This window comes from Rousettus aegyptiacus, unplaced genomic scaffold, assembly GCF_014176215.1.
Source record: "Rousettus aegyptiacus isolate mRouAeg1 unplaced genomic scaffold, mRouAeg1.p scaffold_m13_p_8, whole genome shotgun sequence".
NCBI lineage: Eukaryota > Metazoa > Chordata > Mammalia > Chiroptera > Pteropodidae > Rousettus > Rousettus aegyptiacus.
Window position 1 is genome coordinate 10,661,678 of NW_023416311.1, and position 18,659 is coordinate 10,680,336.

An 18,659-nucleotide genomic window follows, 5' to 3' on the forward strand; every position below is an offset into this window, starting at 1 on the left:
CGGCAATAAACAAGAATGAAATCTTGCCATTTGTGACAACATGGATGGATCTAGAGGTTAATATGCTAAGTGAAATAAGTCAGGCAGAGAAAGACAAATACCATATGGTTTCACTTATATGTGGAATCTAAAACAAACAAATAAAACAAACAAGACTCATAGACACAGAGGCCAAATGCATACTTACCAGAATGGAGGGGTGGGTGATGGGTGAGAAGGGGAAGAAGAATATACTCAATACTATTCTTATAAGTTGACACAGTGACAGATGATTACTAGAATTAGAGGGGTGATCACATTGTAAGGTATAAATATGTTGAATCACTGGATTATACACCTGAAACTAAAACGACTAATATAAGATTGTATACCATAATACATAAATAAATATATACAGAGGGTATTTACTGAATCTAATTGAATTTGTTGCTTAGAAAGTCCAGACCGGCACATCCAAAGTGAGTTGTCCAAGCCCTGTGTGTTGGAACCAGGAGAGAAGATCCTAAAAAGCTCACAAACTTTTCCACACATTTGTAGCTGGGCCATCACGCTCTGGGCTACCTGTGCCCACAACCGCTTCTATTGTTTCTTTATAGAATAAATTAGCCTGGAAAATACCTGAGCCATTTCTTGAGTCATTGTACTTCTTGTGATGACCATCACAGTCAAATGTTACAGGAGTACAAGAGGACACAGAAGAAAAGAGACATTGTACTTAGATCTGGTGACATCCTTCCTTTTTTGGAGTCTAGGTACAAAAGCAATTGACTATATACATGACAGTTTAGATGTAACATAATGCATGCAACACACGTGTCTGGCCCGTATTTCCTTTCCTTTCCTTTCATAGTAATGGCGTGGGATGTTCCTTTTCTCCATTTCTCCCGCAATTTACTTCTTGCTCTGAATTCAACCTTGTTTCTTCCTGGCTTTTACCTCTGTCACTAGACACCACCCTAAGACCATGTTTATTGCACTGTGCCAGGTGCTAGGAATATAATAGTAAATTCCCTTCATGGAATTTATTCTCTGGTAGAGCAAGCAGCATAACAAATACCTATACAAGTAAGTGTGTAATTGTAGTTACCTATGTGATGACTGCTCTGCTAATGACATTAAAGTTGCAAGTTATAATTTACATGGTTGCTCGCCTAGATTTTATATAGTTAGAATGTATAAAGTTATTATTTTGAAAATCCATACTACCTTTAGCTTGATGACATCTTTCTTCCAATAGAATTTTTCATACTCAAAACACGTAAATAAGTACTGTGCTATAAGAACATACATTTAGATATCATAGACATTTTGCTTTCCACCAGAGTTTCTAGTCAGACAATATCATGTGTATCTAATTTGAATTATGTTCCATGTTCAGATAAATGACAAACATTTTGCATACACTAAATAAGAGGGATGAAGAGGTAGCATCTCAGATTAATTCATCTTTGGTCCATGAGTGCTATTTCTATGTATTACAAAGCACTTTTGTTTTTAGTTTTTATGTTGCTTTATGTGTATTATATATAGTTGACACTCTCTCTTATCATCGTTAACTTAAAGACAGAAGGAGCTAGAAAAATACACGTCTGGATTCTAAGGATAAAGTTCGAACCCTGGGGAAAGTAAATATATATGTCTCCCTCTCTGTCTTCATACGTAATTAGTTGGAAATTTATGTCGATGAAACATCAAAATGCATCTTTTATAACCGTGGGGGAAACTAAGTGAAAGGTACTTTAGAATTTCCTATCCTATCTGTAACTTCCTTTGAACCTATAATCACTTCAAAAGAAAAAAGCTTTCAAAAAGCCAAAAAAATTGCATCTTCCGATCTCACACAGTTTTCTCCATCACCTCTGTCGCCAGTCTAGTCTGAGCCACCATCGTCTCTACCCCAATCCTCTTTTCCAATTTTCTAAACAGAGTAGTCAAAGGCCTTAGGAAAAGTAAATTCGATCATTATATTTTGCCCTGCACAGTCCTTAATTAGCTCTTCACTGCCCTTATCGTGAGGTCAACAAGACCACGAGCAACCCAGCTCTCATTGTCCCTCAAGGCACTTCAGGGGCCAACTTGACATTCACTTGTCATACTCGCTACATGCCATACTCCCAGTTCCATAGCCCAGCAAAGCCCTCTGCCGCTGAAGGACCTAAAACACTTTCCTTTCACTATCTCTCTGCCTTTCTCCTCTTTACATCTCACTCATTACTTAAGTCTCAGCTTAAAAGGTAATTCTTCCAAGGACTCTCCTATTTTTACTCCAAAGCTTGATTTCCTATACATCTATTCCTTACTTAACAACTTTAGCTTCTGAAACCACGCCGTTCACTGAAAAAAAAGTCAAATAACTTGTCTCTATTAATTTTAATTGGAAAATTATTTTGAGCTTTGTATCAATATATACAATCCATGCAAACCAATATGTATAAATAAGTTTGATGCCTAATTTTTTAAAATATGTGGTTATTTTTGATTGGTGCTTGGGAATCTGGGTATGTGGAGGACCAATTTAGGTCATATCCAGATTTTTGACTGGGTGGGAAGGGAACTGCCTGTTTTGTAAGCATCAGCTGTATATTCATATGTATGTGTGTATGTATATGTACACATATAAATTGAATGATATAAATGGGAGAAATAAGCAGTAGTTTAAAAGTAAATAGTCTGAATGTGAACTGTAACCTGATGCGATCTAATGAAGATTTCACTGGTCAAAGGAGAAAAAATATTTGACAGTGGGTAGTAGCTGGTAGAGTGCATTCTTTGGAAGATGCAATCTCCATTCTGTATCAATGTCCTAATATTTGCGGGGAACTCACAGCCATCTTTCACTCAAAATGTATTTTTCAGGCTCCTTCTGTCTTTAAGTTAACGATGATAAGAGAGAGTGTGAACTATGTACTAGGTACTGTCCCAAGTGCTTTGTATGTCTTCTATCATATAATCTTCACTACAAGTCTCTGTGCTTTATTAAAATTTCTATTTCATAGATAAGTCAAATAACTTGGATGAGGTCACATGATCGATTAATGGGAGAATCTCAATTCGAACCCAGGCAATTTGATTTCAGAAACCACTCATTTAACTCCAATGAGTAATATAGCTCCCTCTCTCTAATCTTACATCCAATTAAAAAGCTTACTATTATGTCCTACTGCTTCCGGTAAGACTAAAATATGGACTGGGAGTTTTCTATATTTTTCAATTATCCGTGTTGTTCCCTGGCTTTCAGAATCAAAGGTAACAATATGTTGGCTGCACCTCCTAATGCTGCAGTGCCAAGGACTCCCCAAATCCTTAAATGTCATCTCTTTTAAAGACTGGGAAGCTAATTTCAGAATGGGAGTCCTTTGCTTGTGAATAGAATGTTAAACTAATTTTTAGAGGAATTTCTTGCAACTTCAAATAACGTCCAGCTGAAGGAAAATCCCAAACATCCTGTTTCCTCCTTGACAAATTCAGCTGCAGAAAAAGAGAGGAATGTGCGAACCTCCACGGTGACACTTTATCTTTACAACAAACACCAACGAGATGCATCGGTGACAGTGACAACAACCAAGTGGAAACATTGGTCCACGGCAGTACAAACCATGAATTCTGTGTACTGGAATGTTCAGACGAAATATCCTGATGTTTCTGACATAAAGGAAAACTTCACATGGCCGAACTGGGACACTTTTGGGCCACTAACTGGATGGGAAACCCAGATATTAACTAGGACTTTTTCAGAGAAACCAGAATGCATGGACACCCATGAATGAATATAGTTACTTCATACCAAAGCACCATTTGTACTTAGTTCTCAGTTCTCATCAGTAGCATTTGTCTTGAATTATCAGTATAAGAATCTTTCTTTTATACCTGCTTCTCTTAGACATAATCTCAAATGATCTATCTCATCATCTCAGAACGAGTTTCTTTATCAGGTGAGGAATTGCATCATTCATTGCAAAGGTGAGGTGGGGGACAGGTGAGTGGTAGAGAGGATGGAAAAGTCTTGCGAGGAAGAGTGTGGGGGTTGAAGGCTGACAAACCTGTCTCAAATACTGCTCCCACCACTAATTTATTGGGTGATCTAAGTGAGACAGAACTCAACTCAACATTGGGTGAGTTGCCAAAGCTATACTCATGGCCCCGGTTGCCCAATTAGTATATTAAACATGATTAGGTACAAAGCATCTGTACCTAGAGGGCTCTTGGTAACGATGTAAAGATTATTGCCATCGTCTTTCCTTTATGCATAATCATTCCTTGTGACAGTGATCAAAAGTATATTCTTTTCCCCTCTTCATTGATATAAATTAAGTGAGATATCCTACTTAATCTCAGGACAATTGTAAGTATCCAATGATTATTGAGCCACATGTCGATTTGCAACCTGTGAGGTTAAACACAACAAAAGATCCCGCTAACAGTATCTTTGAGAGATATAGATGTCTTTGTCTCATGAAATGAGAATTCCAGAGCTGATACACTACCGCTATATGCTAAGGATATGAGGATTTTACAACTGTACACTCCACCGCCCTTAGCAGGAAATAAGTCAAGTTCGATGGCCTCCTTAGAAGGAGTTTCTAATCCTGAGTTCCCACCAACATCTGAAATAATCCGTATGCCTGTGGAGGTAGTGCCTGTCAGTTAGGTAATTAATTGGCCTTTTGGACCATTCTCCAGTTCTCCTAGACATCGCTCTTCATGTTATTCCTTATCGAGAGTTCTCAAAACCCATCTGGTTTGTTAGTGGAACGAAGCATTGACTGAGTCCTCTCGGGGACTGTGATGTGCAGTGCTTCTGCATCAGTCACTTCCAGACTAGAGAAGACTTACTACAGTAACTTACTACCGAATAAAATGAAAATATGGTCATTTTAATGAGTTTTGTGATATGAAAAAAAAAAAAAGGAAACAGATAAATAATTTGTGGTGTATTCATTCAATGAAATATCTTGCCACAATGAAAATGAATGTTAAACAAGTCATCATGCATTCGACCTTAAAGCATAAGTTTGGGGAAAAAGTCCCTAAAGCAAGATATAGTCTGATATCATTAAAAAAAAATGTTGACAAATAAAATTAAACTGTATGTGTATGTGTATAGAAGAACCCTTTTTTTTTAAATCAAGAAAAATAATTCCTGTAATTATTTATTTTCCAGAGTCATCAGATAGTTTCTTTATGTATTTTATTTGGAGTTTTTAGTTCTGATCAGTGGGGTAGGGTAGGTAGACTGCAGTGTGCTTACTCTATCTTAGCCGGAACCGGAAGTCCTTAGTTCTTTTAAAAAATAGAAACAGACAGACTGTGGTGCTTCTAATGGAGAGTAAACAAACAGAAATTAGGATAGTTGAACCTATTTTTCCCATTGAGCACGTTTCACTTACTATCTGTTCTAGCAACAGATGACTTCTTTCCATAGTATTACTGGAAGATTACTCTCTGAGAAGTGCTGAGTACTTTATCAGGTTCAATGTTGCTAAATTGGTCTGTAGAGAGCTTTACACAGAGCACTTGACAAAAATCGCCCTCTGGTACTTAGGGTAAGTGGAGAGATGGGCTTTATCCACAAACAACGGAGCATCTCTCGATGCTTCTTAATACTTTGTCTGCCATGCTGGTGGCTCTGTTTCCTAAGAATATTTCACCTATGAGTAGGGTGACCATATAATTTATTGTCTAAACCAGGACACTTTTGAGAGTAAAGAAGGAAGGCTAACCACATGCTACATTAGAAAAACAGTTGTAAACCAGAACTAATTTTGGAAGAAGCAGAGCATATGATCAACCTACAACATTATCCCATGGTTAGATCGTATTATCCCTTGGTTAGCTCAAAACTTCCCCCACCGGCAGACGGGCTAGAAAGTCACTCCTCACACCACGACAGCTTTAAAGTCCATCAGCTGGAGGTCAAATAAGAAACCAAGGACAGTAAAAAACCTGAGCTAGTCACTTGCTTATTTCCTGCTCAGCAGCGAGGGCTGACAATGGGTGGGTCCTTCACACCCACGTATGAAAGAAAAGAGAACTATTTCCTTTGATTCTTTACCCAGATGTGTTCCAAAGAGTTGACTCCCTCTCTCTTATTTCCATAATTACAACTCTCAACACAGTCTATTCTTCCGATTCTCACTGGTTTTCATATTTTTCACCCTAAAGCGTTGAGAGGTGATATAATTGAATCAGTGCTTGAATTTGAAACCAGGAAAAAAACGAAACAAAACAACCCTATTTATTCTGAATGAAACAAAGATTTCTCTTTCTCTTTCTCTCACAATTAATATTAAGATAACAATCTAGGGATGGGTTGGGGGCGGGGGGAGGGGAGTCCGGGCTTTAGAATATATCTCTTTGCTGAACGAGTGACAAAAGTTAAAAAGCAGTAATTTAGGAAACTTAAATGTGACAGTGGATGATAGATGGTAGCTGGCAAGACTTCAAAATGAGAAACATTAAAACGGTATATTAGAATAGATCAAACTCTGTACTCCAGTTTATGTCAGCAAGTTTCTTTTGATATGTCAAGTCTTCACAGGCCTGGAACTCCAGTCGACTTTGAAGGTGGATTTTAAAAGGAATCTGTTTATATTTAGGAATTTAATAATGCCATGTGCACCAAGAAGCCAGGGAAAAAATTGAACCGAATGCGCTCCAGTTGATTTGCTGTGGAATCTTCCCATGCCTGGCACCCCGAGTCTCTGCGTGTGCTCAGAAGTTCTGGAGACCCTGTCAGAACCAGATCAAATATCACCTCCTCCAGGAAGGCCTTCTGATTTCCTCAGCAGGTTACAATTCTGCTTCTCCAGAATCCTCAGCTCCCTGTGTGGACCTTTTCTGCGGCACTTTTCATTATCTTGCTTGCAATAGGTTTGCTTCTATTGCTGTCCTAGCTTCCCTGTGAACCCGAACATGGACAATGATTGTTTCATCTCTGTACAGAGCCTGGAGGACATTAGGCTTGTACGTGTGTGTCTGGAGGATTCACGGCCACCCTATCTGTGCTACCGCCTCATGAAGCTACAACACATTGCTCGTATTTCTACGAGAATCTTTATTCATCATGAAGTGGTCATTCATTTGGGGGCCTTTCCCCCTTCCATATGAGAATTTCTTAAGGATAGAAAATACATACAATTCATCCTGGGAACACCAGTGACCGGAACTGGGTCTGAGCCATAGTAGATATTTGTCAGATGCACGGATTGGTGAATCGATGAGTCAATAAGTAAATTCTAAGAATTTTACCTCTATTGTAGCTGAGCGTCCATGTGTCCTAGAACAAATCAATTCCCTTTCTCTGAAAGCTAAATCATGTGACTTCCAAGATCCTTCCCCCACTAATATCAAATAACTGTATTTGCCGATTTCTTTGTCTTTGATAGTAAAGATAATGGCATTCTTACACTAGTACAGTTTTGCCCTTGTGTTTTACTTGTGTAAGCACATTCATTGTCACGTGGGGACTTAGGCTGGGAGACGGGGAAGAAAGCACATTCTACGGGGAAGGTCTCATGGGTTTATTCTTTTCTATCATCTCAGAGATAGATCAAGAAGAAGCTGAACCTTCAAGCCATCCAAGAGTGCGGCTTCTCCCTCTCCTCCATCAAGCCTCCCGTGAGCAGATGTAAAATGGGGAGAGGGAGACGGGGAGGAAAGGGACAGGGAAAAACAACTATTTCACTCTCCCCAGCTGCCTAATTTACTCCATCTCAGGAGCGTGCTTCTAGGTTCACTGCCTGTCTTCGGTGTAACTTCTCCAATGTCCCATCCTCCTTCAATCGAGCCTAGATTTAATATTTTGAAAATTATTACTTACATTTTAAATACTATCTCTGCGTTATTTGTATAGTGCTGTTTCAAAGTTGGTGAATATCTTTTAGCAAGCCACCTGGCTGAGGTTCGATTAACATACAAAAAGCCGTACCTATTTAATGTCTACAACTTGCTGAGTTTGGAGATAAGTGAAACCATCATCATAATTTATGCCACGCACAAATCCATCACCTCCCAAAGTCTTCTGCCTTGATAGTTCTTATGTTAAGTAGTTAATGTCTTTTGAGGCCAGGTTAGTAGTTAAGATATTGGGTGTTGGGTTCTGGGGAATGATTTGTGTGTTTTGCAAGTATAACCCGCTTCTATCTAGAAATTCTAGTAGAGTACTACGAGTACAAATAATGACAGTATTACAGGTAAATAATTTACATTTTTAGAGCATTTCATGGACCAGCATTTTCTCTCCTGTCCACTGTATCAATATTTCAGAGCTCATGATCTAGAATCTGGACTTGAATCCACATACAAACCAAAGAAGCCATTCGACCTCTTTGGGCCTCTGCTTCTTCATCTTTTAAATGGAAACAGTCAAAACAGGCATCTCCTAGGGTAGTTGTGAGGATCAAGGGAGAAAAAGCAAGGGACGCTTTTCCAATAGCCCTTGATATATAAGATGAACAGATGCCATCTTAATTATTATTATTTATATTTGATTCCCCCCTGGCAACTGTGCCCAGAAGATACATATTCATCTCTGCACATATCAGCTCAGGATACTGAGTTTCAGAGGGTATGGAAGTTGTCTGCTCTGACATGGAGAGTAAGGAACTAATCCAAGGCCCAGGGTAAGATTTGCACTGCACCCATAACAGCCTCCAGCTGTATCGTGTTCACACTGAGACAACACTGTGGGATCGGTGATCTGGAGTAAGAGAACTTAGTGAGAGATCTGGGGCGAGGATGCTGATCAGTACAGAAGAGACTGAAAATTGCACATTGCCTGTATCAGCTCAGAATTAGGTCCCAGTACCAACTATGTCCAAACATGCCCTCTCTGAGAACACGTCCAAAAGACCCGAGATTTAAAATTCCCCTCTAAATGCGAGCCAGATATCGAGAGGGATTTGGATCTTTATCAGGCACCCGAGTTCCATCATACTGGTGGACAGAAGGTCACTCAGCTCTGAATAAATAGATTTGTTCATTGAAACTGTGCCATCATGCCATTTTAAACAGCAATGGGTGGCCAACTCGATGGCAGAAGAGGGAGACATTGGTTTGTCTGAAGTTCCGTAATTAAAGTCTGAACAGAATGCCTGCTCCGTCCAGCCGGATTCCTGCAGCTACACTCCCAGCCGCCACTGTTAGGTGAGGCTCCGAGGCCCTTCTGCCTGGCTCTGCGGGTTAGGTAACCTTCCATTTACACTTGGGACCCTGCTCTGTAAAAGTTTTCTTAATTCTAACTGAGGGAACAAGTAAAACCATCTCAAACATATACCGAGACCTATTTTTATTTGTTTGGTTTGCTTTGCTTTTATTTGTTTATCCCTAAAGACATCACATTTTTATCCAGGATTATTTAAAGGGCAGTACTCTTTTTAAATATGCTCAGGAGAAAACAAACTGTTGGCATGACATTTCTTTCAGATCGACACATTTTTCCCCCCCGTTAATGCAAAGGGTTTGAAAATCCCGTTCGGCCTACCAGAAGCTCTGGTATATATTGTACAGTCACGGAGATGGCACATGAAAATTTCATTTATTTTTTTTTTTCTTAAGGGGTGATCAAAGACACATAAGGTCTTGATGAAAAATGAATGGAGGAAGAAACCTCCAAATGGAGAGAAACCCTTCCCATGACTAGGTCGAAGGCGAACTAAGGAAAATGGTTTCTGGAGAGAGGGAACAACTCAGAGCTTGTCATGAGCCAGAAAAACCCACCCGCCTCTGCCCACGAGCTTGAGAGGATTTGCCAGAAGTCCAGATGCTGCTTTGGGGGAAACAGAAGCCGAATGCCTGTCATCCAGAGATGGCCTTGGCTGTGCACGTAATAGATTAACAAGAGGAAATGTTTCTTTTGTTCGATGACACTTCCTCTTACCCGCACAATTTGCCACTTTCAACACACGTGCACGCACCTAGACAAAAGACACTTCTCAGGCCTTGGGAGGAAGATAAGCCAAGGAGAAAAGGAAGAGAGAGAGTAAACAGCAGAGGCTTCTATTACATCTCCTTTGCCGCGGAACCTCTGTGTATGCGGCGTGTCCTTGAATCATAACATGCTCTGAGAATGGAGTCCTTTTTAAGGAGCTAATTATAAAAACATGGTCTGGCATGTAAAGGCTGAGGTGGTTCCAAAGTAGGATGCCAGGCTCCTTGTAGCTGTCAATTAAAGTTGCCAAGCCCTTTCTGCTCACCGTTTCTATACTCTAGACCTTCCTCGTTGCAAAGAACAGTGATTTGTGGAGAGCAGAGAAAAGACGGGGGTGGTGAGGAGGAGAGAGAGGGAGCTGGAAACTTGCCTAAAGCGGAATTTGCTCTTCATTGATTCAAACAGGTGTCCTTACTTATTTATATTATTTCATCTTAATATTTAGTGAAATGACCTATGTGATGCAGACACAAGAGGATTTGGGGTTTCTCTCTGTTCTTGATTCTCTCGATTTTATTAAATCCTACTATTGTTTTAATTCACTTGCATTTTAACTTAAGCGGGTCAATGAAGGGGTGTTGGCTAAGTATCTTAATCCTATTATTCCCATCACTGCCTGTGAAAAGATAACACGATCTGAAGCGTTAAGTATGTATATTGGGTTAGACCAACCAGTAGAAATCTTACTGATGGCGGAAATGTTTTTATATCTGTATGACTAATATGGAATCTCCTAGGTGAGCTTTTGAGCCCTTCAAATGTGGCTAATATGACTGAGGCATTGAATGTAAAGGGAAAACTCAGTTTTCCACCTGCCTATGTAGGGAAAAACCCAGTTCTTTCTTACATGTATTTCTTCTCTGTGATTCTCTGTTACTACTCACACAGAACAGTGCTGGTCACCAAAAATGTGGATGTTCTTTCCCCAACAAGCAATTCTCTTTGACAGCAGCTGGGCGTTCTACAATTTAATTCAATTTTGAAACTACCTACCCAGAGATAGTGTCAGGTCCCACAGGTTAAAGGCTCAGTCCCACAAGACTGTCCCCCATCCCAACACACACACTTCAGGCGCTTGTCGCAAGTTCAGATTATGTATCACCTGTGCTTCTGATCAGTTGATTGGAGGTTCCAATGACTTCTCCTTGGGCTTGCTTAATTTTCTAGAGCAGCTCACAGAACTCAGGGAAAACATACTTACATTTGAGAGTTTATTACAGGACGCGCTAAAGGTTATAGATGAGCATTCAGATGGGAGAGATTCATAGGACAAAGTGTATGGGAAGGGGATTAGAGCTCATCGCTCCCCTCTCCCAAGACCTCCACGTGTTCACTGACACTCAAACTCTTTGAACCTCAGGCTTTTGGGGTTTTTATGGAGGTGCCATTGCAGAGGCGTGATCGATCATTAGTGCCATTTTCAGCCCTTTTCCCTTCTCAAAAGAATGGAGGACGGGGTTGAAAATTCCAAGCTTCTCATCATGACTCAGTCTTTCTGGGAGTTCACCCAGAGTCACAAAAGACACTCACATTACCCAGTAAATTACAACGGAGCCCTATTCAGGAACTGGGGCCAAAGAGCAATTATTAGAATAAAAGATGCTCCTAGTACAAATTTTATCACTCAGGAAATTCCAAAGTTTTATGATCTCGGTGCCATGAATGGTGACAACATCACATTAAAGTTTAAATTTTTGTAAAATCTTAACTAATGCAAATTTAAGTTGTTCCATATGGTTTGTGGACACTAGTGAACAGCGTAAATTTAGAACCATGAAAAAACAAGTCGAGAACTCAAACGCCCCCACTCCTAATGGAAAGGGCTCCAAATCCAGATTGATTTTGTCACTTGACTGGTATGTTCAACTCCAGAAAGTGGCTGATTGACTCGTCAAAGCCCCTGCCGACGCCATCGTGGCTTCTCCAGCATCCATTCCTCTTTTCCCACTCTGATGCCTCCGAGTCTGGACCAGAGGTTTTGACTGGTTGGCCTTAAGCAATCAGCACATCTCCTACCCCTGGTCACATGACATAGAAGTGCACACGATGCACTTCAGGCCAGCGAGACTAAGATATTTATTGGGACCTTTGGCTGGAGAAGTTTCTTCTCTTGCTGGTTCCAAACTGGGAAACTTGTGATTCTGGTTACTGCTGGCAAATATTTTGTAACCAATATTGCGCCTAAGGTAAGGATAGAACAAACATTACGGAGGGCAGAGTGGAGAGGTAAAAAAAGTTGATCCTTCATGTGATCTGCTTGATCCAGCCTTACCTATACTCCACTCTACGGCTGGACTTTTAAGTTCCTTGGAATTATTTTTTTTAACAGTGTATATTCTTGTTGTCGCTACAGTTACAACCAGCAGGGGAAGACAACCCAAAACCAACTAATGTAGTCGTGCGTTGTACAAACTCGAAATTTCACAACCAGAAAAATCACGCTCGTTACTCGAAAGTCAATGTTTGAAACTAACGAACACACAAAGGAAGTGTGACTCTTAGCTCAGAGCCACGATTCTCCGTTCTGGCATTTGAAATGAGGTCTCCATAACAAGGGATAACAGATTAGCTCCGCGGCAAGCAATGGCAGTACATTAAAAGAATATTAAGGTTGCGACAGGAAATGATATCAGTAAGAGCGATTCCTCGGGAAGGGAGAGGCGCCATATGTGCAGCCAACGCTGAAATGCAAGGGCAAAGGGGGGGCTGGAATTAGCAAAGTCATTAAAGAGACTCCCCATCGTGCCCAGGAGTTAGAAGACATATGGTGCCTTTGCCCTGACTTGGGAGGTTTTATTTCTCTTCGCTTCCAACTTCACACTCATCCCGGGGAGCTTAGGAAGAAGACGGGAATAACAGCTATAAAAGAGCCAGTGATGTGGGTCCTTATCTTACGGTGGTTCAGTAGGATCGGGGAGGTGGGTGATGTAGTGGAAAGAGCATTGGGTTGTAAGTTTGAAGGTCAAGGTTCTATGCATTATTGGCCCTGTGACCCTGGTCAATTTTGAACTTCCTATAGCTCTAGCTTCTCCATCTAAAAAACAGAAGAAGGCTAATGCTTTAGCCACAGTGAAACACGACTCCGTCCCCTGAAAATCACGCGTTGCCTTGTTTCTGGGTTTTCACCCCTGTGGTCCCCATGTCTGCATACTTCCGCACTATCCCTTTTTTGTCTGTCGTTTTTAGCTTCAGTGTCAACCTCCTGTATGAAGTCCTCTCTCACCTGTATGAAATCTCTCCCCCTTCTACTCCTGCCTGCCCGAAGAATTATCACACAATCCTGGGACTTCCTGTTCCTTCTCAACAGAAGTTAAAACACGCTCAGATCTCCACTTTCCACCCTACACACGTGCTGAGCAGAAGCTCCCTGAGGTCACGGACTGTGTCCGTGTGTCACTGGAGCCTTTGCCAGGTCTCTGTCTCATCCTCCGCAGTGAGGCTGCAAAGAACCTCCCTTTCTTCAGATGCCCTTTGACCTTTCTCTTGACTCTCAGGAGAGGTTCTGTCTCCTTTAGTGAATTTTAGGGTAAAAAAATGCATTTACCTCGCTTTGCCTTTGTTCGTTTTTCAACAGAGATAAATAGAAAAGTCAAACAGATTTGCAAGAAGGTATTAAGTATATTACTGGGACACCGTCCTGGGGAGTGGGGGAGGGAATAGATGAGTGTTAAACATATTTGCTCCACCCAATCAAGACACACGGGCCGGTCGTCACGAGTACTTTACTCTCACTGATCAGGCATCCCTCTTCTCCTGCCTTGAGATGGAGTGAAGGCATCCTACAAGTTTCCTTGTGGAATCTCTAAAAGGAAAATAAAGTTTCTCTTCCTGTCTTTTTCCACCTTCCCACCCACAGGGAAAAAATCTACATTTGCACGAAGTCTTTCTCACCCCTTTCTTCTTTCCTTCTATGACAACTGAAGGGAAGTGTCTTCTGCCTAGGGCTGTTCTCCAAATCCCACCACCTCCAGGGGCTTTGCTTTCCCCACCTTTTATGCTTTACTGGTTCCCAGGCACCCTCAATTCACAAGGTCTGTTTCAAAACAGAATTCAGAGTCTGCACGCTAAGCTTTCATTTGCCATTCTTGATAACTACGATGACACTTTCCTCTTGCCCTTGTAATCAAGGAAACACACTTGATTCTCAGATAAAGAGGCACTGCAGGATGGATTAGGAAGATAAATAAATGCATTTTTCCCCAAACATACATTCTCCTGGGTCATACTGATCTCTTGCTTTTCCTGCTCTTTTGTGACTTCGAGTGATGTTACAATATCAGTGACCAGTCCCAAACTTCTCTTTCCTTCTAAAGACAAGCAAACCTACCTCTGCTTCATTCTGTCAATAGTCCTATCGTGTACCTGGACTGACAAATTGCTAGGGGCCATTTACGTGATCATCTTCTAGTTCCAAGGAAGTTCTGAATTGCTCAACCTAGGTGAATATCTGGGTTGCCAGGATCACGGATATAGCCATTGTCAACCCACCGCCATAACGTCAACCTCTAAAGGCCCTTTCTGAGCCACACGCTGAGGGGCTACATGCTAGACTCAACAATTCGTGGACAAAGCCATGTAGAAAATGGGGGAAAGAAGGCAATGCAGTGTGTGACAGTCTTAATTCTATTAAAGAATGAAATCCATCTCTCTTGATAAATGGTTTATTTGCCATAAGACATTTCCATTTGGTTAGGGGTAAAACATATAGTCATACATATCCTTGTTTTTAAGACAAGCTGCAATTTTTTTTTTCTTTTTCCTTCGGCAAACACGTAAGAGGGAAAAAGAGCCCAAAGAATAAATAAAGTAGTTGCTCAAATAACAAGATTGAAAGTAGTCTAGTAAGTGTCAGGCTGTGAATGCAGATGAGATTCTACTCAGTTGATCCTGATGGTGGCTGGAATATTTGCAAGATACAATAAAACCAGGTGAGAGAGCACTGCTGGTGTTTTCAAAGATTCAGTTGCCACTTATGACTGGGGACAGCAGCTTTGTCATTCCCGTGTTCCACTTACTCTGATTTTCAACTTCGTTGTCTCTACCTTAGCGCGTGAGTTACAAGGAGATAACCATTCCGACCAATGCTAACATCACAATAACGAGGTGCAACCCGGCTGAGGGCTGAGATAACGTACTTCCATCTGTGTTTATCTTTCCTCAAATTCTTAAAATGCATTACCCACCAAAAGCTCTCCCTTCTCAGACCTGAACATGATTAACTTGGTGATTACATCTGAAAAAAAAAAAAATCATGCTATGTGGGAAAATAGTTTGATGCTCATCTCGCTGCTTTCAAGAGCAATCTTGCGAGGCTGCGGAATGCATCAGAAATTTTAATCCAGGCAGAGGTATTGATGAATACGACATCCCAATCAAGAATGTGAAGAAGGGTCTTCAAAGTTATCCAGGAGTTAGAGATGCAGGTTTCTAGAGAAATTGCTGGGTGCGTGACACACAAGCACACCCAAGCTTCTGAGAAACAGAACCGATGATGGAAGGGAGCTGGCGTATGCCAATCGCAGATCCTTCACTCCTAGGATAGGGTCATGTGGAGATGTGTATCCTCCACCGGCCATCAGAGAGTTTCCAGGGAGATTAATCTCCAAGAGCCCACTATGGCAACTGACTTGATAATGCTCTCTTTATAGTCTAGCTTCCTTTGTCTTAGTTCCTCACTTTGCTGTCTGGCATCTGATACTTCCTTCAACTCTCAACTAAACTACTTGTACTTGAAGCTTTATCTTAGGGTCTGCTTTTGGGAGATTCCCAATTGAGACAGTTCTATCTACATTAGACTCTATGGATACAATGACGGTCCATGCTCACTAAATAAGTCACAATCTCTGTTCCATTTTTCTCCCCGACATACCACCTAGAGTTCAATCCCCAACTGGATTGGAGACCATGGCATGACTTAGCTATGGTTTCCTCTGAACAGAAGGGCAAGGGTCTGGAAGAGAATAAAATCCTACATTTCACTGACTAGTAGGAGTACGGACAGTAAAGATGAGCAGGAAAATGAGTTGTTTGGGGACCTGTCTCCCCATTGTCTTTAAGTGACTCACATTTCTATGTGGAAATTTGAAAGAGACTCACTCGGTGATCAATTAGATGATGCCAAATATCAGATAAAGACCATTAGAGACTTACGTCACTTAATTGTGAAAAAATTCCCCTGGAGATTTTAATTTCACAAAAATAGCATTTTGGATGTGCTCAGAGAATAAAATCCTTCCATGGTTTTCTTTAGAAGCTATATATACCCTAGACAAACTGTAAAAGTATTTTTAATCTACTCTGTCCTAAAACAACGGTCAGAAATTAAGTCCTGAATGTGACACGTTCTTCTTTGTGAGGTGGTCTTCAAGCATGGCTAACCAAAGGGTGTTTGATATTTGGTTGCTTTTCTTCAGAAGGAATAAGATTAATTATTATTAGGTTTACAGTATTCAAACCTAATTACTATCCTAAATTCTCCATTAGATTAGCAGAGTAAACATGATAATCCCGACTTGTAATATTTCCTTAGGCATTCTGAGAGAGAGAGATGCAATCACCAGACACCCAGATTTCAGGATAAAGTCGCTCTAACTCACATATAGAAACAATTTAGTGCCATGCCTGACTCGTTTAACCTGCTCGAGACTTGGCGACTGTTTTCCTTGGTTTCACCCAAGCACTGAAAAGAAACAGTGTCAACCTCAAATTCAGCAGCATCGTTAATAAATGTTAATTTGCATACTGCTAATGGGAGGGCGAATACATTCCGAAGACTGGGTAGAGCCATTCGTGAGTAGAAGCTACACGTCTACACTGATATTCTGAGAACTGTTTCAGAAAGCCACCCTTGAGAGGGTTTTAAGTCAAGGCGGTGATGGCGTTACTGTTTGGTTCTGTACCTTGGAATTATAATGACACTCAGCTGACAAGAAAAACCTGATACCCATTTTGTGTAAATATTTTTAGAGGCTAAAGAAATCTGCTACTGAAAATATGAAGATAAAAAAGAGAAGTTTAACCAAAACCACTAAATTCAACTTCATATCTAGTGAGTCAAGCCAACACGGAAGTTAGTGAAGCATTTTCTCCTTGTCCCTTACCCCCTCCTTCCTCCCCTCCCTCCATCCCTCCCTTCCTTCTTCTGCTGCCCCCACATCTATACCTCTCTTAAGTAAAACCTTCTTCATTATCAGTAAAATACATTACCCAGGTAAGATTGTGACTAGCTATTATAAGGAGTTATCCTTTGTAGGATAAAATTTCTCCTATAATTTTCAGAGTTTTGAGGAATTATGTAACTGACCTTTTACCTCATCTTTTTAATTTCACAGAAGAGTTTCACAATGTCGAGAACCATCAGAACTGACTGGTTCGTTCTCACATTTTAGACTAGAATCTGTCCTATGACATCTCCACCAAAGTATCAAGATCTCTCCTTGAATACCTTTAGTGACAGGGAACTCACTTCTGTAAAATTCTCACCCGTCTATCCACAGAGGGCTGTAGCTCTAACATGTCTTTCTCTTGCTTGAGTCCGTTGCTTCATGCCCCAAGTACAGGGCTTAGAGTCAAAGTAACAGTCAAATCAGTAAGTCTAAGGTTAAAACCCTGGTAGGGACAAAATGGGTAAAGAAAAAAAAATGCAAATGACCAATGAGCACATGTCAAAGAGGTCTGCCTCATTAGAAAGCATGTACAGATTAAGCAAAATGAGATGACGTTTTCTACTGCTGAAGCAGGTAAAGAAAACCCAAAATGCTGACAATGGTGCCAGTTAAGTCTGTCTAATGCCTTTAATACGTGTACATTCTTCGATGCATAATTTATGTTTGCAGAAATAAGACTGAAGGATATAAACGGGTAAAAACATCTAGCTACCCCACTCATTCGTGGTTTCATTCGAAGTAACAAAATGGCAAATATCGACATCACCTATGGCTCTTCCATACTCTACTACTCTTTCATTAGGATGGTGATTAACTAATAATTATTGGCACTGAAATATACTCAGGATATATTTTTAAATTTCAAAAGCATGACATATTTTTAAATTTAAAAAGCACTAAATTTAAAGAGCACTAAATTTAAAAATCAAAAGCACTATGGCTGGAAAAAAAAAACCCTACAACACAATGGGGGTACAGTGGGGGAAATTCGAACGCTGATTAGATACTTAATGATGTTAAGGAATTATTCTTACATTTTTAGTGCAATTATAATATTGTACTAATTTTATTTAAAACACTATGTTAAGAGCTATTGGTTAAACAGTTGGGTTGGCCATACGTGCGTTGAGTTTTCCTCTAGAAATACCTTCAAATGAGATGAAAGAAATAAACTGAGTTCAAGACTCATAGAAATAAAGGTATTGAAAGAAACTGAAGTGAACGAAAAGTTTTAACATTCTGTAGAAGATGGAAAGTGGATGGCATAGAGAGTCGTGTGGCCATGCAGAGTGGAGGGCGATACTGTTAAGTACCCACTGAGAGATGTCATAGTGGGAAGTGACACATTATACTCCACCACACCCAGGAAGTCTTGGAGGGGGGGGGGGGAGAGAGAGAGAGAGAGAGAGAGAGAGAGAGAGAGAGAGAGAGAATAGATACCGAAAACGGGATTAGTTACAGATTTTGTGAGGAGCAGTCAGACCCCACGTAGCAAGGTGGTCTCATCCCTTTTTTCCCAGAGCCAGAAGGGTTACTATCTATTTCTGGCTGATGTTTGATCAAAA